The 20,639-nt window shown below is 40.9% G+C and overlaps 1 long non-coding RNA gene across 1 annotated transcript; it reads right to left on the reverse strand.

Moving 5' to 3' along the window:
• Positions 1–3,308: 3,308 nt before the first annotated feature.
• Positions 3,309–11,357, reverse strand: LOC148153576 (uncharacterized). Its single transcript, XR_015766381.1, has 2 exons — positions 10,656–11,357; positions 3,309–3,596 (listed from the first exon to the last, which is right to left on the reverse strand). It is a non-coding gene; the product is annotated as an uncharacterized LOC148153576 (long non-coding RNA).
• Positions 11,358–20,639: the final 9,282 nt, after the last annotated feature.

The raw sequence follows: 20,639 nt of genomic DNA on the forward strand, positions 1-20,639 counted from the left end.
GTTTTGACAAGCCTGTACAGAATTTTGTTTTCTAAATCATTCTATAAATAATTATATAATGTTAGGTTGTTTTTCTGCCAATTGCATAGCTGCAGCATACCAGTAGACTAATGTATTGAATGTGCTGAGACACATTCAACGCATTAGAAACCAATCAAACCAAATTGCAAACTTTTGGACAAAGACTGGTTTCTAATATGTTGAATGTGCTGAGACACATTTAGCACATTTGGTTCTGATTGGTTGTTTCTGGACAGCTGAAATTGATGCTGTGTTTTCTCCATTGATTTTGGAGTGAGGAATTTTATTTGCCTGTCTGTTTTGATTTCCTCAATTTGTGTAAAGCGTTGAATTTTTATAATGGCCAGTGTTGGCAAAACCTGGGTTTGGATAGTGACCCAGGTTAGTGCCACCTGGGTGTAGGTCGGTGTAAAGGCCGAGCCGGGCATAGATTGGTCTTCATGCCAACGCCAGCATGAAGGCCCTCCATGCAACCAGTGGAGTTTGGTCGCATGGATGTTTGTCTTTCCTCGGACCTCCCTGGTAGATTGGAGGTCCATATTTCCTCGGACCTCCTTGGTTGATTGGAGGTCCATCTTTCTTCGGACCTCCCTAGTTGATTGGAGGTCCGTCTTTCCTCGGACCTCCTTGGTTGATTGGAGGTCCATCTTTCTTCGGACCTCCCTAGTTGATTGGAGGTCCGTCTTTCCTCGGACCTCCTTGGTTGATTGGAGGTCCATCTTTCTTCGGACCTCCCTAGTTGATTGGAGGTCCATCTTTCTTCGGACCTCCCTAGTTGATTGGAGGTCCGTCTTTCCTCGGACCTCCCTGGTTGATTGGAGGTCCATCTTTCTTCAGACCTCCCTGATTGATTGAAGGTCTGTCTTTCCTCGGACCTCCCTGGTTGATTGAAGGTCTGTCTTTCCTTGGTCTCCTCTGTTGGCAGGGATCCTTCTGTTTGCAACCTGGATGTGGGTCGTCGCAAAGGCTGAGCCAGGCTATGCATGGAGACCCCTTGTTGATTCAAAGTCTGCCTTTGCGTGGTCTCCTTTGTTGGTATGGAGCCTTCAGTTTGCAGGGGGACCTCTGGTTGGGGGCAGACTCTCGGATGGTTGTTTTCCAGAGCAAGTTTCAACTTCTCCTCCAGGTCCGCAACCTGACCGTGCAGAGATTTCACAGTTTCCTCCTGCTCTTTGAATTTGGAAACTTGCTCAGAGAGACTTTTGAGCTGCTCCTCATATTTAAGTCTCACTCTATATTCTTCAACCATTACTTCTATGAGACCTTTATTGCGGGAGGCATATTTTTCAGCCTCCCACTTGAAGTGCTCCAGCTGTCGAAGAACGGTCTTGTCGGTTGTAGCTTTAGAAGAGCAAGTAACCTGTTCACGTTTAGCTTGCAGGTGACGTTCTTTTTCCAACAGTTTTTGCAGCTTTTGAATCTCCTCCTGCTGTGATGTGACTTCAGCCTGATATGCAACCCTTCTGTCTCTTTCCTCTTGGAGTTCAAAAATCGTACTCTGCAGTTCTGTTTTAAGATCGTCAACCTGCTTTGTCAGCTCTCTAACGTGTTGGTTTGTCTCTTCCACTAAGGGGGTGATCTTGAAGTCAGCAGATGGAGTTGTTTCCTGCTTGACTTCCAATGATCTTGGAATCTCCAAGTCGCTGGAAGGACTTGATTCCCCCTGGATCTCTGCTGACTGGTCTTCCAACTCAATGGAAGATGAATCAACAGATTCAACAAAATCGCTGTCGTCTTCTAAAGGGAAAACGATAGCGTCGTAGTCAACTTGGATGTTGAGCTCCATCATTTCGATCCATGAAAGCTCTGCTGGAAAAGCTTCATGTTCACATCCAATCTGTTGTTGCTTCATGTTTAAACTCGGTAAATTCTCGCTTCTATGAAAGGCGTGTAATATCTGAAATTGATATCTTGCTCTTTCCGATAAACTTCGAACGTGCTCTGAAGAGTGATCTGCCGTGATAGAACTGTGGAACAGGTCTGAGAAAACGCTGTCTGTGAGTTACATTCAAGAGAGAGATTCCCTTGTGATATCATAGAGTGATAACATCAATGCTGATGTCATTGATGCCATTGGAACTGAACATTCTATTGTAGCCTGAAGTAAAAACATTTTTCTAGACAATGTCAAACATTGAGAAGTTTTAATTTTTGTTATCAAACATTATGAAGCCAAATAAAAACAAACAAAAAAAAAACTCAGAAATATACAGAGAATCAACTCAAACCCAGTTTCACACAAATACAAGGACACTAGCATAAATGTTTAGCTTTTGAACGGCACCTTTCTAGGTTGCTATCAAGCTAATTTTCTCTTAGCTAATTTTCTTGTCTTTTTCTGTTCTTCCTCTCTTTCTCTCTCCCTGAAGAATAAGTTCTCTTTTGCGACACTGGTTTCCTTGCTTTTGAATACGCTTTTAATGGCAGCTCAAATCACAGGGTAACATTACCGACAGTGTCCACCAAAGGGAAGCCAAGAGCAATATTTTTTTTATTTTTACCCTTATCAAAATTGGTTTCTACATTACGGAGCCCTCCAGAGGACATGGGGATTTTTTTTTCTTTTGCGTTCCCTTGCATAACTTTTGCGTTCCCTCGCAATAATCTACTGATCAGTTCATGCGGCATAATTGAATACTGTAAGCCTTTCTTACGGTGGCCGCCATACTTTCTGCTTTAATACAAGCTTATGTGAGGTTTTTCCATGGACTTTTCTGAGTTATTATCGCGGGGTAATCACTCATCTGATTGTGTCTCTATTGTGCTCGTCTGAAAGGTTAACGGGCTGCTTTCAGTGCGGTTCCATCTTAGCCTTAACAGACATAAACATGCAGTAAATAAATCAATTTTCAATCAGTTTTCTGCACCAATGAGTTATTAATAATAAACACGTTTTCACTGAGGCTCTGTGAGAGCCATATGAATGAAATAAGTAATTACTGATATGTCATTGATATTGATATGTCTGTTTTTCAGGGGCTGTTCCAAAGAACCAAGCATCTGATTCAGAACACCAAACGTTTTAAGGCTCAAGGTTGTCTGGTTTGTTTGTTTTTTTGTTTGTTTGTTTGTTTGTTTTGTTTTGTTTTTTTGTTATTATTATTTTGTGCATGTGTCATCGCTCATAAAATAAGTTCTGGTGTAAATATTTCTTTTAAAATTATATTTTTAAGCACCGGGTTACTTTGCTGACTTTGCTTTGATTTTTTTTGTTATTGTGAATGTCTTTTCTAAAAACCCATTGTATTAAAATGTATACTGTGCTGTTTTACTTTGTTCTAAGAAGGTTTCATGTCTTTTTGGTACATATGTATAAATAAATGTGATTATCATATTTTGTTGTGGGTAGTCTTTAATGTTAATACTATAAAATTAATAAATTCTTTGCCAAGTGTTTTTAAGTGGTTGTCATCGATTTTACAATTTATTACATTAGATTAATATGTCTTGGAAGCAGAAGAGAACCGGTCCATGTGAAAACAGTAAGTGTGGGGCCAGCTTTCTTTTTCTACAATTTGTTAAAACATTGGATTAATATCACATGGTAATGGAAGACAACTGTTCCTCATGAAAACCTTGTGTTCTGCCCAGGCTGGATGTTTTGATTAGTTTTAAGAAAGTTCTATTGATTTCTCTGTTTTATTTTGGAGGAGAATTTTTAGAGAACAGTGCATTGTGGGTAGCAGAGGCTGTTGCAGTTTTGGAATACCTGTTGGTAGAGAGAGAGCCTGCCTGTTAATGTGTGAACTGCACCTCCTCTGTTGTCAATCTTTGCTTGCACCTCCGAAAGCAATGGCTGTGAGTCAATCTTCTGTTTTGGTGTTGTCTGTTTTGTTGGTTTATTTTGAGATTGTTTTTTAAATGTGTTTTTGTTCTAGAAAAGCCATATTCTGAGTTTTTATTTACATAGCAACAATTGCTACATAACTGCTTTTTAACTGAAGCTCAGGTTAATTCTGTTCAGACACAAGAGGTTTATTCTTTGTATTCAGAGCTGATGTATGTTTGTTTTTCTGTTTCTTGTAGTTTCACTCAACTTTTCATTGAGCTTTCTACACTACTGCTCAAGTTGTGTCAAGAAAACGTATTAAAGGAGCAAGACGCTCAGCTTCCTGGCTCATGAAATTGAGTTTGGCTTGCTGTTGACCTACGTTAACATACAGAGTATCTAACACGTAGTGATAACAGTATAGTGAAAAGCCATTGTCAGCAGTTGGTGGAAGATAAAACTCATGACACAGAGATGGACAACTCTCATGAGGAAAAGGCAGAAGAAATGGCTAACTCAGAAACTAAAGCATCATCTAAAGCTAGCTTGAGATCCAAACACTCTAGCTCTAAGCATTCATCCTACAAGTTGTCCTCTAAGTCCAGTGTATTTGAAGCAGCCATCTTTGCACGAGCCTCTGCTGAAGCTACAAATGCTAAAGCTTCCTACAGTAAAAAACAATTGGAAATTAAAAAGCAACAAGCAAATCTAGAGCTGGATTTTAAGATGCTGGAGATAGAAAAGGAAGCCGCAGCTGCTACGGCGAGAGCAGAGGTTCTAGAAGCTGCCGCAGCTGCTGAACAAGACAAAGAAGACAGTGTAAAGAGTGCAGTCCAACCACAAGTCGTCAGACAACGAACCGTGGAGTATGTGCAACACCAAGCCCATCTAAGGTCACATTCGTCTAAAGAAGAAATGCCTCAGGTCGAACCAGCATTGAAAGCATCATCATTCGACCCAAGGAGATCTGGTCAAACTCCCTCTTCACCGGTGCTCATGAAAATGTATGGAAAAGATGAACCTTTTGACACACCAAGAGACTATGTCAGGCCCAACAGTTACCATGATCCCCACCACAATTACCCACCTATGACTGACTTTGCTAAGTTCCTTGCACGTAGAGAGTTAATCACAACAGGGCTCTTCAAGTTCGACGACACCCCTGAAAATTTCAGGGCATGGAAGTCATCATTTTCGAATGCAACTGAAGACATAGACCTCACATATAGTCAAGAGTTGGATCTCCTAGTGAAATGGCTCGGTAAAGAGTCCTCAGAGCATGTCAGGAGAATCAGAGCTGTTTATGCCACTAACCCCAAAGCTGCCCTTCATTTAGCATGGGACAGGTTAGAAGAATGTTACGCTACACCAGAAGTAGTAGAAAATGCTTTGTTTAAAAAACTAGACAGTTTCCCTCGCCTTACAAATAGAGACAATGTAAAACTCAGGGAACTAGGAGATTTGCTCCTAGAGCTGGAGGTTGCGAAAAATGAATCTTATCTCCCAGGCCTCGCTTACCTCGACACACCACGAGGTGTTAAGCCCATAGCGGAAAGGCTACCTCCAAGTTTGCAAGATAAATGGCTTCACGCAGGTTCAAAATACAAACAAAAATATCAAGTAACATTCCCTCCCTTCTCATATTTTGTGAAGTTTGTCCAAGAGGAGGCAAAAGCGAGAAATGATCCAAGTTTTGTGACATGCAGCAACCAACCTTTCAACAGAGGTGAGAGACCATCATTTAAACAAACTGGCTACAAACCTCCTCTAACTGTAAACAGAACAGAGGTCAGTACAACCACTCTTCCTAGTACGAAAGAGGAGGATCTAACTCGTTACTGCCCAGTCCACAGGAAATCACATCCACTAGCAAAATGCAGAGCTTTCCGGATCAAGCCAATTCAAGAAAGACGAAACATACTCAAAGAACACAGACGGTGTTTTCGTTGTTGTTCTCCTACGCACACAATAAAGGACTGTGATATGAATGTCAGTTGTGAGGAGTGCCAAAGTGAAAAACATTGCTCTGCCATGCACCCTGATGTGATTCAACAACCCCGGCCAGAAAGCACACCTGAACCAGAGCCTCAGCTCCAAGACAACACGCCACCTGAGGTAACGTCACGGTGCACTGAGATCTGCGGTAAAGGCTGTCCCCCACGTTCTTGCTCTAAGGTATGCCTAGTTCGAGTTTTCCCTAAAGGTCAACCAGAACGCTCCGTCAAGATGTATGTGATCCTTGACGATCAGAGCAATTGCTCACTGGCTCGTCCCGAATTCTTTGAGCTATTTGGCATCCAGGGAAGTCATCTGACATACCACTTGAGAACATGTGCTGGTCTAACTGAAATGTGTGGCAGGAAAGCAGTCGGGTTCCAAATAGAGCCAGTAGGTGGAGGTCCATGTCTAGACCTCCCTCCTCTCATTGAATGCGATGAGATAGTGTTTAATAGAGATGAAATACCTACGCCTGAAGTTGCTCTGGCCCATGCTCATTTGAAACACCTCGCTCCTCTCATACCAAAGTATGATCCAGATGCTGAGATAGCAGTTTTACTCGGCAGAGACATCATACAAGTCCACAAAGTGCGAAAACAAGTAAATGGACCCCCCTGCGCTCCCTTTGCCCAGTGCCTGGATCTGGGTTGGGTAATTGTTGGGGAAGTATGCCTCAACGCTCATAAGCCAACTGTCAACGTCTACAAGACGCACATTCTCTCCAATGGACGTCCATCTCTCTTCACTCCTTGTCCTAACAGCATCAGCCTTAAAGAAAAACCATGCTACGGCGGGGAGCACAAGAATAACTCCATTAAACACAGCTCAAAACTTCATGCAGCAGAAGAAAAGCTTGGAGAAAAGGTTTTTGAGCGCACAGAGAATGACAACCAGCGTGCCCTGTCCTTTGAGGATGAGACGTTTCTAAAGATAATGGAAAAGGAAGTTCATCAGGATGAAAACAACAACTGGGTTTCTCCTTTACCGTTCAAGTCCCCTCGCTTGCCACGTCCAAATAACAGAGATCAAGCACTGTCTAGACTCAGCTCACTGAGACGCAACCTAAACAACAAACCCCAAATGAAAGAACAGTTCTCAGAGTTTATGGACAAGCTGTTCAAGAACCATCATGCAGAGATCGCTCCACCCACTGTCGACAACACTGATTGCTGGTACCTGCCCATTTTCGGAGTCTACCATCCCCAGAAGCCCGGTCAGATACGGGTAGTTTTCGACTCTAGTGCAGAGCAGTGTGGTGTGTCACTCAACTCTGTACTGCTAACGGGCCCAGATCTCAACAATACCCTCCTTGGTGTGCTGATTCGGTTTAGGAAAGAGCTCATTGCAGTCACTGCTGACATCCAGCAGATGTTTTACGGATTTCTAGTCTCACCAGACCACAGAGATTATTTGAGATTTTTGTGGCATAAGGACAATGACTTGACAAAGGAGGTCCAGGAGTACCGTATGCGGGTGCATGTTTTTGGTAACAGCCCGTCACCGGCAGTAGCCATCTATTGCCTACGAAGAGCCATTCAGAAAGGCGAGACAAAGTTTGGAACAGATACGAGACACTTTGTCGAGAGACACTTCTACGTGGATGATGGACTGATTTCGCTTCCCACTGAATCAGCAGCCATCGATCTGCTCAAGCGAACATGTGAATCCTTGGCTGAGTCCAACCTGAAGCTTCACAAAATTGCCTCAAACAGTGTCTCTGTGATGCAAGCCTTCAAGCCAGAAGATCTGGCCTCTGGCATCAAAGACTTGAGTCTCGGTGATGACCTTTTACCAGATCAGAGAAGTCTAGGAATGTGCTGGAACATAAACACTGACTCATTCACATTCAAGGTAGCTGTTAATGACAAACCCTACACCCGCCGCGGGGTTCTCTCAGTAATTAACAGTATCTTTGACCCCTTGGGACTTGCATCTCCAGTCACAATAAAAGGCAGACTTTTGCTACGTGAACTGTCAAATGGAGTTGAAAACTGGGACGCTCCTCTCCCTGCAGATAAAATGGACACATGGGAAAGTTGGAAATTATCCCTCCAAGATCTGAGCAGCCTCAGAGTGCCACGCTGCTACGTTCCAGCCTCCTTTTCCAAGTCCACTTACACTGAATTGTGTGTTTTTTGTGACGCTTCAAGTTGGGCTATTGCAGCAGTAGCATACTTGAAAACAGTCAATGCAGAAGGACAGTGTGAAGTTGGATTTGTGCTTGGAAAAGCAAAACTTTCACCACAACCAGAACCTACTATACCTCGCCTGGAACTCTGTGGAGCAGTTCTAGGAGTGGAGATAGCAGAGCTCATTCTGGAAGAACTTGACCACAAACCAAACGCTGTTAAATTCTACTGTGACAGCAAGGTGGTTCTTGGGTATGTGTGCAACGATACAAAGCGCTTTTATGTCTACGTACATAATCGAGTTCACAGAATACGCCAGTCTACATCCCCTGAGCAGTGGCATTATGTCACATCAGAGCAAAACCCAGCTGATCTAGCTACAAGGTCAATACCTGCACGCCAGCTCATGGATACAATGTGGTTTAAAGGACCAGACTTCCTTTACAAACTACCTGAACCAGAAACACAAGAGTCGTTCGAGTTGATCGAACCTGAAGTGGATGCTGAAATCCGCCGAGTTACTACCTTCACCACGCAGGTTCAAGAGAATGGACTCACACCAGAACGCTTCCAACGTTTCTCAAAATGGAAATCACTGGTACGTGCCATTGCCTTCTTAATCCACCAAGCTCGTTCTCACTCATCAAGCAACACATTAAACCCTTCATGCAGAGGCTGGCATGAATGTAGACAGCCGCACTCTCCAAAGGAGCTGGATGCTGCCAGTAATCTCATTCTCCAGTCTGTTCAGAAGGATGCTTTTCCTGACGAATACATTTCTCTCCAAGACAATCAAACTGTCCACAGCTCAAGCTCCATCGTAACTCTCGACCCCTATATGGATGAAGGCCTCATAAAAGTTGGGGGTCGCCTCAAACATGCTTCATTAGATAAAGCATTCAAGAATCCAATCATTCTCCCAAGCAAACATTATGTGTCAAAGTTGCTTGTCCTGCACTATCATGCCATGGTTGTGCATCAAGGAAGGCAGTTCACAGAAAATGCGGTTAGGCAGGCCGGTCTGTGGATTGTAGGATGCAAAAGACTGGTTTCGTCTGTTATCCACCATTGCATAACGTGCAAGAAACTCAGGGGAAAACTAGAGACTCAAAAGATGGCAGATCTTCCACCTGAGAGATTCAACACTGGCCCTCCATTTTCATATGTTGGGTTGGATGTATTTGGTCCCTGGTCAGTGGTCACTCGACGCACACGAGGTGGAGCAGCACAAAGTAAGAGGTGGGCAATACTTTTTACATGTATGACCACAAGAGGTGTACATATTGAAGTCATTGAATCTATGGACACTTGCAGCTGCATAAATGCAATACGCAGATTCTTTGCAATACGAGGTCCTGCAAAACAAATGCGATCAGATAGAGGCACCAACTTCATTGTAGCAAGTGTGGAGCTTGGTATGACGCAATCGAGTGAAAACCCTCCCAACATTGTCAACTATCTTCACGCTAATGGTTGCACATGGGAGTTCAATCCTCCACATGCCTCCCACATGGGTGGCGTCTGGGAAAGGATGATCGGGGTAACTCGCAGAATACTGGATTCTATGCTCCTGCTGAACAAACACACCCATCTGACACACGAAGTGCTTTGTACCCTAATGGCCGAAGTGTCATCTATAGTCAATGCAAGGCCCTTAGTTCCTATCTCAATGGATCCTTCCTCACCATTCCTACTATGTCCTGCAATGATACTGACCCAGAAGCAGCACGTTCCTTCTCCACCAGGAGATTTTTGTGGAAAAGACATGCTCAAAAGCCAGTGGAAGCAAGTGCAAGCACTTGCCAATGAATTTTGGAGTCGCTGGAGGAATGAATATCTCAACACCCTCCAATCAAGACGCAAGTGGCATAGATTGCGCCGCGACCTACAGCCAGGTGACATTGTGTTGTTGAAGCAAAATCAAGCACACAGGAACGAATGGACAATGGCCATCATCACAACCACCTTTCCAAGCAATGACGGAAAAGTCAGAAAGGTGGAAGTGAGGACATCATCTCAGGGCGTCTCTAAGACTTATTTGCGTCCCATCTCAGATGTTGTTATGCTTTTAGAGACTGAAATGACTGATAAAAAGTAGTGGCATTAGTAATGCCAGGCGGGGAGTGTTCTGCCCAGGCTGGATGTTTTGATTAGTTTTAAGAAAGTTCTATTGATTTCTCTGTTTTATTTTGGAGGAGAATTTTTAGAGAACAGTGCATTGTGGGTAGCAGAGGCTGTTGCAGTTTTGGAATACCTGTTGGTAGAGAGAGAGCCTGCCTGTTAATGTGTGAACTGCACCTCCTCTGTTGTCAATCTTTGCTTGCACCTCCGAAAGCAATGGCTGTGAGTCAATCTTCTGTTTTGGTGTTGTCTGTTTTGTTGGTTTATTTTGAGATTGTTTTTTAAATGTGTTTTTGTTCTAGAAAAGCCATATTCTGAGTTTTTATTTACATAGCAACAATTGCTACATAACTGCTTTTTAACTGAAGCTCAGGTTAATTCTGTTCAGACACAAGAGGTTTATTCTTTGTATTCAGAGCTGATGTATGTTTGTTTTTCTGTTTCTTGTAGTTTCACTCAACTTTTCATTGAGCTTTCTACACTACTGCTCAAGTTGTGTCAAGAAAACGTATTAAAGGAGCAAGACGCTCAGCTTCCTGGCTCATGAAATTGAGTTTGGCTTGCTGTTGACCTACGTTAACATACAGAGTATCTAACACGTAGTGATAACAGTATACCTTGCATTCCAATAAAATTGCTGCTATGTTAGCATTTCCACGGACCTAGCATAACCATTATATAGCTTTTGATTTTTGAAAAAAATGCGAACGTCCGCTGAAAGTAATCAGCGGACGTTCAATTGAAAGTCCACCGAAAGTCTAATGGTGGTCGATTTTGAGTCCGGTGAACGTCCCGCGGACGTCCTTTGGAGTTTCATTTGGACGTCGATCAAACGTAATCACCGGACGTTCGGCGGATGTTCAAGACAACGTTTAGCGGACATGCTCCAAACATTCAATGCTAGCTGGGGAAGCAGCGGCTTTGACACCTGGGTGGTGGGCGTGTCGATGTGGGCGTGACTGTCATGAAGTGAATGGGAGGATTACTAGTGTGTTAACTTTGTGTGTATGAGGAAGCGAGTGATCGGGTGGTCAGTCCTCGCAAAGTTTGGAGCATGATAATCAAAATTAAATAAATCGATAATTGTGACAGAACAAAGAAGAGGTTTGGAGTTGATTGATACACAGACAGATGAGATTCCCCGAGTTAACCCAGTGCGGCCCTCTACCACCATTAGTTTGCTGTGTTTCATAATAATAAAACGTGTTTATTATTATTAACGCTTTGGTGTAAAAAACTGATTGAACATCGATTTACTGCATGTTTGTCTCTTAAGGCTAAGATGGAACGGCACTGAAAGCAGCCCTTTAAACCATTCAGACTACGAACACAATGGAGACACAATCAGATGACTGATTACCCCGCGATAGTAACTCAGAAATTGTACAAATAGTTTGGATGTATTTTTATTTCTTTCCTACTAACGGAAAGTTTCTGTTTATATCATAGGTTTGTTGTGCCTTTCTATACTAAAGAAAAAAGATATAAAACGTCTGATATTTCACGAGATATTAACATTCATGGAAAAACCTTACATAACCTTGTATTAAAGCAGAAAGTACGGCGGTCACCTTAAAAAAGGCTTACAGTATTCAATTATGCCGCATGAACTGATCAGTACATTATTGAGAGGGAACGCAAAAGAAAAAAAAATCCCCATGTCCCCTGGAGGGCTCCGTACTACATGGCTAAATATATATTTATTATATGGAAGGAGTCAGCTGCCCCATCGTTGCATAGAAGTTCAAATTTATATGACTACTGATTGCTAAATGAAGGAGCAGGTGTGTGCAGTTTTCAATCCCTAATTTCCTCTATGTCTCTCCAGACGTGGTGCATAGCTGAGGAAATCCCCAGGTTACAACTCAATAAAATCCAAACCAATATGTTCAATGTACAGTTATATATTATCAATCATAAAGGCTCATCCATCAAAAATAAATGGCTAAACTGAAATATATATACATGTCTTCTCTCGAAGGAGAGAAGACACAAATACACACGGTTGCATAAAGAAATACACAACAAAAGAGAAAAAAGCACGAGTGCAGTATTTAGAGGACTGAAAGAGGCTGAAATTCACCACATAAAACCTTTTAAACCACACTCAGGGGAAAGAGTGAAAAGAATCAATTGCAAATATATATATATATATATATATATATATATATATATATATATATATATATATATATATATATATATATGCAGACATTTGAATTAGTAAACAGGTTTGGTAGAAAGGAAGCACAGCTAAAATATTGCCTTTCAAAGTAATATTTAAAAATGTTTTCAATTTTTAACAACAAAACAAATTGCTTTGTTTTTAAACAAATTTAAAAACAAAATGTGGAGGTTCTGTATGCTGACAGTGTTTTCTTCAGGGAAAGGCCTATTCCACCCCCCAGGGTTGTTCATTTTTCACTATAAACTTCATCATAAAAGAGGTGAATAGGTTTCAAATTACCAGCACCGGCTTCAGTCTTTCTACTTTGGTTTTTCCTAATAAATAATGGATATTAAAAAAATAAAGAAAGAAAAAGTGAGATGAAAGGAATTATAGGTGATGGAGTTTTGTTTTTATTTTTATTGTTAATCACTTCAGTACAAGTGAGAATCTATCTGTTGTAGCTCTACTTCTGATTACTCCATGGGTGGTTTTCTAATTCTACACTATTTTCAACGTCTGCCACGCTCCTTCTTAGCATCGCTCTCCTTCTGGGTGCGGGAGCGTAACATCTTCACCTCCATTTGTTAAAACTGCAGGGTGAGTTAAGTTTAATCCTTCGCAGCGGCAGAGCTACGTCCGCATTGGTTGTGCAGCGGACTGCGCATGGATCTAATTAACTTCTGCACCTTTACTTATTTCCTCAAAATAAACTGCTGGCTCCTCTGTTTAGACTATAAATGGATTAAAACAACATTGTCTTTAGTTTTCTCTGTTCTGTACTGGAGACTGGAGTTAAAGGCACCATTTCAACTAAAGGTTTGCAATGAGCTTCCTAACCAAGGTGTCCTGTCCATCACTCTTCAACACGCTGTCAGCTCCTGGTCAGAAAGACGCATTTAGTTCAGTGTCCATGAGATGATATTCAGAAAGGATTTTTTTATTGACTGATTTTAGATGCCTCTGCGATGAACTCTTTGCGTAAAGTCTGTCATGTCTCCATGTGAACCAGTCAAAGGTGTTAATTATAACCTGTCAAATGACAGAGGGGCTTAAAAAAATAACCAAATATTCAGTTTGGTTATTTTTAAAATTATATATATATATTTTTATTTTTTATTATTATTTTTTTTTATTCCTTTATTTAACCAGGTAAACCCCATTGAGATCTAGATCTCATTTTCAAGGGGGACCTGGGCAGAAGTCTGCAGTACATAGCAACCTGGTTACAAAACAAAATTGATTAATACATATACACAATTATAAAACAGAATAAAACAATTTAAAAACAGTGACACTGTTTAAAAGATTCTCGTTGCCTGTTTTTAAGAATCGCTCGAAATAAATTCAGTGAAATCAATTCTGACATCTTGATTTCAGACTGAAGCTGATTCCAGGCTGAAGGAGCCATCACACTGAAAGCTTGCTTTCCTTTTTCAGTTCGGCAGTGTGGAACATGCAAAAGAAAAATGTTGTTGGAACGTAAAGAATGGGAACTAACAGATCTATGTAAAAGAGAGTTTAAATATGCTGGAGCCAATCCGAGTAGAGATTTATAGATCAGGATCATCAAGTGATTGTTTCTCCGTACGCTTAAAGGAGGCCATTCAGCTTCTGCATACAGCTTACAATGATGTATGAAACGTCTGCTACCAGTTACAAACCTCAAAGCACAATGATAAACAGTATTTAATGACTGAAGGCATTTAGTCGAAGCATTCATATATAAAACATCACCATAATCCAGAAGTGGCAGGAATGTTGCAGCTACCAATTTACTTCTAGCTTTAAGTGAAAAACAAGAACCATTTCGGTAATAAAACCCAATCTTCATTTTCAGTGTTCGTAGCAAATTTGCTATGTGATTTTTAAAAGAAAGTTCTTTATCTAAAATGAAGCCCAAATACTTATAAGTACTGACAAACTCAATTTGTGTCCCTACAGCAGTGGTAAGCAGTAGAGGGATGTCTGGTAGTTTTCTAGAGTTTGAAAAAGCCATTGCCTTCGTCTTATCCACATTTAGAACTAATTTCAGAGTTTGTAAGCGGGTTTGAACTACATTAAAAGCAAGCTGCAGATACTGAATTGCCTGTACAAGTGATGAAGAATAGCAGTAAATCACTAAATCATCTGCATAGAAATGATAAAAAGCATTTGACAGATTTTCACACAAGTTATTTATATAAATAGAAAATAAAAGTGGTCCAAGAACTGAGCCCTGTGGGACACCATTTAAAATCGTACGAATAGAGGAAGTGAAGCCAGCCAGTTGAACTCTCTGGGTTCTGTTTGACAGGTAATCGGCTATCCACAGGGTAGCTCGATGTGAGAGCCCAATCCTGTGTGAAATATCAATTAAACGAGTGTGATTTACTGTGTCAAATGCCTTTGATAAATCAATAAACAGAGCAACACAATGCTTTTTGTTATCAAGAGCCTGAATAAGATCATTAATAACCTTTAAGGTGGCAGTAACAGTACTATGTTTTTTCCTAAAACCGGACTGTACATTTTGTAAGACACAATTAGAATCTAAAAAATTTTTCAATTGATCTGCCACTAATTTTTCAAAAATTTTTGCTAGGATACATAGTTTAGAAATTGGTCTGTAATTGTTTACCTGTGATGCTTCTCCACTTTTAAATAGAGGTAAAACAAATGCTGATTTCCAGACACTAGGAATTTTATTAGAACTTAAACTTAGATTAAAAATATGAGACAATGGCTCTGCTATAAACTCCGCAGCTAATTTTAGAAAAAAAGGATCCAAGTTATCAGGCCCTGCCGATTTTTTGGTGTCTATATTTTTCAATTCTCTGAGAACCTCAGCTGTACAAATAGGGGAAAAAATCAAAAGTGGTGAAGTTACAATCATTATTTAGAAACTGCTCATCAGTATTTTGGCCAGAAGAAATTAAATCGTCAAATAGAGAACCAACAGAAATAAAATGGTCATTAAAATAATTTAAAATTTCTAATTTATCAGACAGCATTTTACTTTTATTCCAAATAAAATTCGGAAAGTCACTCAGCGGCGCCTGCTCAGTAGCTGATTTCACTGTTTTCCAAAATTTCTTCGGATCATTTAAATTTTTTGTCATCTCAGCAAGGAAATAGTCTGACTTTGCTTTCCTAATTAATAAGGTACACCTATTCCTCAATTTCCTATAGCAAAGCCAGCTGTCTTCAGTTTTATTTTTCCTTGCCCTTGCCCAAGCTGCATCTCTTTGTTTAAGCAGAGCCCTAATATCTGAGGAAAACCATGGATTATTTTGCCCCTTTACCCTAATTTTACGTACAGGAGCATGTTTATTTATTAGTCTTAAAATCTCGTCATGAAAATACTGCCAAGCAAGGTCAACATTATCAAAGAGAGAGACCCTACTCCAGTTAAAATGTAGCAAGTCATGGACAAAAGCTTGATCATTTAGGTGTTTTAAATCTCTTTTGATCAAGATACGTGGCTTAAGTTTTGGTAACTTGAGATTTCTAACTGTACCTACAGCACAATGGTCACTAAGGTCGCTTGCAAAAACTCCTATTCCTGTATATTTATGCGGAGCGTTTGTCATAATTAAATCTAAGAGTGATGATTTTAGAGGGCATTTGTTGTTAAGTCGAGTGGGGTAATTAATTAACTGGGTGATATTTAAAGAATCACAGACAGTTTTTAAGCTATCTGAGGATGCTGTCAACCAGTCTAGATTTAAATCTCCTAGCAAAACAAATTCATTGTTATTTAGGTCGGCTAGATATTTAGACAAATTAGGGAGTGCATCAGATACAGCAGAGGGTGGTCGATAACACCCTATAACTGTGATATGCTGAGCCGTAGTGAATTCAATTTTCAAAGCTAATAACTCAAATTGTTTTGGAATTGATACAGAAGATATAAGTGTAACATGGAAATTGTTCTTTACATAGATGGCAACACCGCCACCTTTCGTAAGGCGATCACAACGAAAAACATTATAACCTTCCAAGGAGATGTTTGTATTTGTAATGGAATTATTTAACCATGTTTCAGTCAAAACTAAGATGTCCGTATTAGTAGATTCAATCCAGATTTTAACCAGGTCTATCTTAGGCAATAAACTGCGAGTGTTAATATGTATTATACCAAGGCCTGATCTGGTTTTGAATTCTTCCGGTGTGTCAATGTTGCTAATAATTGGACCTGGGTTAGGTTGCACATTACCTGACACTAAAAGTAGGAGTAGAATAAGACTTTTCCATTGACCATTTACATTTGATACTAATCCAGTTTTCCTTGCCCGAGCAAGATGTAATAGAGAAGATTCATTTAACACGAAACAGTTCTTTAAGACAGACAAGGACATTAAATGAACCAAATTATCTATTGGCTTTTGGTTAAAACGGTGCCAGTTTATAATAAAATCTGAAATAGTCCAAATTGTCTGTTCAAAGGTCATAGACCCAGAATTAGTCATGAAGGAGTGAGCCAAGTTATTATACAAATCCTCTGAAGACTTTGGCACATTCTCAAAGGTGTAAACACCTAAGAACAAAATCAGAAGGAGTCTCATTTTACTTATCTGCCAAAAAGTCATGTCCTCTCTTCACTTTTCTTGGACTTCTGGAAAATATTGTCAATGTAGTAAGCTGAGATGTTGTCTAGCAGGCAAAGAAGATAACTACCACGCAGAGACAGCAGCTAGCAGGCAGAGGTAGCAGCCAGCACGCTGAGACAGTCGTTCACAGGCAGAGAAAAAATGGTAGCTTGTCGTCTGGTGCGGTCGTTGGCGTGTAGCCGCTGCGGTCGTTGGCGTTTAGTCGCTGCGGTCGTTGGCGTTTAGTCGCTGCGGTCGTTGGCGTGTAGCCGCTGCGGTCGTTGGCGTTTGGCCGCTCCAGTCGTTGGCGTTTGGCTGCTCCGGTCGTTGGCATGTAGCCGCTGCAGTTCGGTATATATATATATATATATATATATATATATATATATATATATATATATATATATATATATATATATATATATATATATATATATATATCTCGACTAGATAGATATATAGATGTGCGCACTCACATTTTAAATTTTGCCCCCCCAGAGGTAGGCCCCCCCTTGGCCCCCGCAACTTTAAAAGTCTAGCTCCGCCACTGGTTGAATGTGGCTCTAGTGTAAAACGCTTTGAGTGGCAGTTATGACTAGAAAACTTTATATAAATTAAGTTTCTTTACTGAATATAATTTACAGTACTTGTGCTGGTTCTTTACATTTTCATCCACATAAAACATGTTTTCAGACATGGCAACGTCTGCTGTCTGCTATGACAATTCAATTTTTTATCTTTTCAAGAACTTAATGTACCTGCAAAGTCACCCAACATCTAGTCTTTCTTTCTCAGTCCACTACCTCCTCTTTGTCAGTGTTGCCAGATCAGGCAGGTTTCCCCCCAAATGGGCTGCTTTTGAACATGTTTGGCTGGAAAAAGGAGCTCTAGGCAGTTTGCTAAAGTTTGGGCTGCTTTTAACAACATTTGGTGGGTTTTTAGGAAGTGTTGATAATAATATTTTATTGAAATTGTCATTTTTGCAAGATAGCAAAGAACTTGTACATTTCTAAAAACAAGTTTCCATGAAGTGTCTCGGTTATTGGTTTATTTATTTTGAAATGTGTAGTAGAATCTGTCACACATGACATCACCAATGATTAGTTATTGGTTAATGAAGTGTCATTATGCAACAGTAATGTAAAACAGAAATCCCATTGCAATTTTATGATTTAAAAGGAAGCAACACCACAAAAAAAATATTGTTCTGTTCGAAAAGTCAAGTCTTTTGAGATCTGGTTCTGGTCAGAATATCACAAAGGACAACCAAAAACATTGTGAATTGAAGATTATGGTAAATGGTAAATGGACTGAACTTATATAGCGCTTTATCCAATCATTTTTTGACTACTCAAAGCGATTACAATGTACATCACTTGTCATCCATAAATTCAGTGATTTGGCCTGGGGTTTTTGGTGTTGGGCTTCATGTTGTATTTGGGCTACAAGCTGTCAGTCAGATCTCTCCCTCTCAGCTGGCACTAAAACCAGAGGCTGCACAGAGGAATCCCTATAAGTGTCCCCATCCTGGCAACCCTCATCTTGCTTACAAGAATGCATCTATTATCTGGCTCTGCTCTGCCTAGAGTGGATGAGTAAGAGCGGCCTGCAGAAACAGCTGTTCAAGCAGTGATCAAAAGAAACAGGAGAGACTTCTTTGATTACTGCCTCTTTGTTCACCTTCCACTCCAACTTTTCTATTCACTGCTGTGGCTTTCTAACCGGGGCAGAGGGCCAAGGGAATCCACAAGATGCTGCTTGTGTACGTCGGTATCCTAAAACCTTCTGCTGCACGTTTTCCTTCCCACTGAGATCCATTACATTTGTAGCATTTGCACCAGTCTCCAAAGAAACAAAGTCCCCCATGTCTAACTGTTCACCCTTCACCCTTTTTGTCACAGAGTTTTTGGTGCTTATCACTTAGAAGCACATTTGTGGCCTTGACTACGACTGTGGTCTCCTTGATTCATTGGGTTGGCTCTCCCAGGATTTTAGGCAGGAAGCTCCACCCTGATGTTTGTTTTGGCTCAGGCGGAGACGCGTCGAGGACTAGATGAAACTCCCTCCAATCTGCTGATTATCTCCTTCTGAAGGCAGGAGGACACCAGATTTCATCTCTGCAAAGTCAACGTTCTTCCTACGACGTCCTGGTTGCTTCATGTTCAAGGCCACAGCGACCCGTTGTGAGTGTCAGGAGAGATGCTTTTATATTGTCTTCCAAAACTACTCAAACTTTCTCAGTTTGCCCCCAAATTCAGTGAATGTTATTAGGATTTTATGTGGAAAGTAACGCATATTTATATGAACTGGAAAGAAAACAATGCATGTTTTTGCTAGTAAAAATCTCTAAATTGCTCCTCTACTCCATGAATCTATGCTTCACAGGACCAAATTTTGAGTCAATTACAGCTGCAAGTGCTTGGTTCATGTGTCCTGCTTTGTGCATCTTTGCATTGCTGTATAATTTAAAAAAAATCTTCTTTACAAAATACTGTGGCCTCCACTCAATTCAGTGTGTCTGCATACAATTCGTAAGAATACAGGAATAAAACTAAAGAGTTCCCAGTGATTCTATTCATCCATCAAGTTAGGGCCTCTTCTTTTAAATTCCAGTGTGCGAGCTTGTTCAAACATTGCTCAAGTTTACGTGGAACCCAGAACAATACGAGGCTTAACTCAACTGCTTTCCACCTCCTCAAACATGGAAAGGCAGAAGTTTATGTTTGTCCCTTATTGGAAATCTTTTGTGTTGAGGAAAATCACAGAAGAGTCTTGTGTAAGACACCTACCTGCTTATTTGGTGGGCTTGTTAACACAGCAGAGACAGCCATCAACTCTTCCAGGCATGTCTGAGCACGGAAGATGTTGGGAGTTCCCATCGCTTGTCAGGTTTTTTTTTTTTCACTAGCTGACACAGACGACTCAGACTCTTCTCTAAATCAAACATTGCATGTTTAATTTGTTTTTTGGACAACGTTGCTCTGCTGTAGTTTACTGCTTTCACCCGATCCAGTCAGTTTTGGGTGCAGAATGTAAAATTTCCATATAAAACCGTGTCTCAGTTGTGATTACATCCGATTCCACACTTTGCTGCAGTTTCCACTCGCTACACAAGCAGGCACACATCGTCAGTAATGAGCCACCCTCTCACCCCCAGCTCAGGCCTCTCTGTGTTTGGCTAGACGCTAAGTCCCTCGCTGTGTCCCCCTCTAATGAATGGACGTTTAACGATCTGAGGGGACCATTCAGCTGAGTGGAAAATGTGCAGATCCACAGAGTACATCTCCACAAAACTCATGGTAGGAAACAAAGGGCTGAGAACAGCAGAGAGGCGTTCACACGCTTTCAACTGAATATTCAACAAAGAAGAGAAGTGGCTGTGTTAATATTTGCTAAATGTCTCTCAGCAAGTTGTACCTCATCACTTCGCTTTTTTCAATCCTTAAAAATAGTCTGGCCTAACTCTGGATAGCTTATAGAGGGCTGAAAGACGGGGGACAAACCGGACAGGTCAAAAGGTCCCCGGTGTGCAGACACACAGGGCAAACAACCATTCACACACACGTAAGAGCAGTTTAGACAGAGCAGAGTGTTGGAGGAGCGGGGCAGGGCTACACTCTGAGCCGGAGGCTGCAGCTCCGAGGAGGAGCTGTGTGGAAACAGGCGGAGCTTTGTGAGAGCAAGTGTTCAGGCAGCCCAGAATGGGTTCCACCAGAGATTCAATGATTTCTCAAACATGCATGAAAGAATCAAGGCAACACTCCAAATATTTTTTTGATGAGGGAATATTATAACCTGATGTAAAGCTCAAAAAAGTCAATTTTGCATGACACCACCCATTGAAGAACTTAGCATTAATTGTG

The sequence above is a fragment of the Poecilia mexicana genome, unplaced genomic scaffold, assembly GCF_051168715.1.
Source record: "Poecilia mexicana isolate PSO_F unplaced genomic scaffold, ASM5116871v1 scaffold_19, whole genome shotgun sequence".
NCBI classification, from domain to species: Eukaryota; Metazoa; Chordata; class Actinopteri; order Cyprinodontiformes; family Poeciliidae; genus Poecilia; species Poecilia mexicana.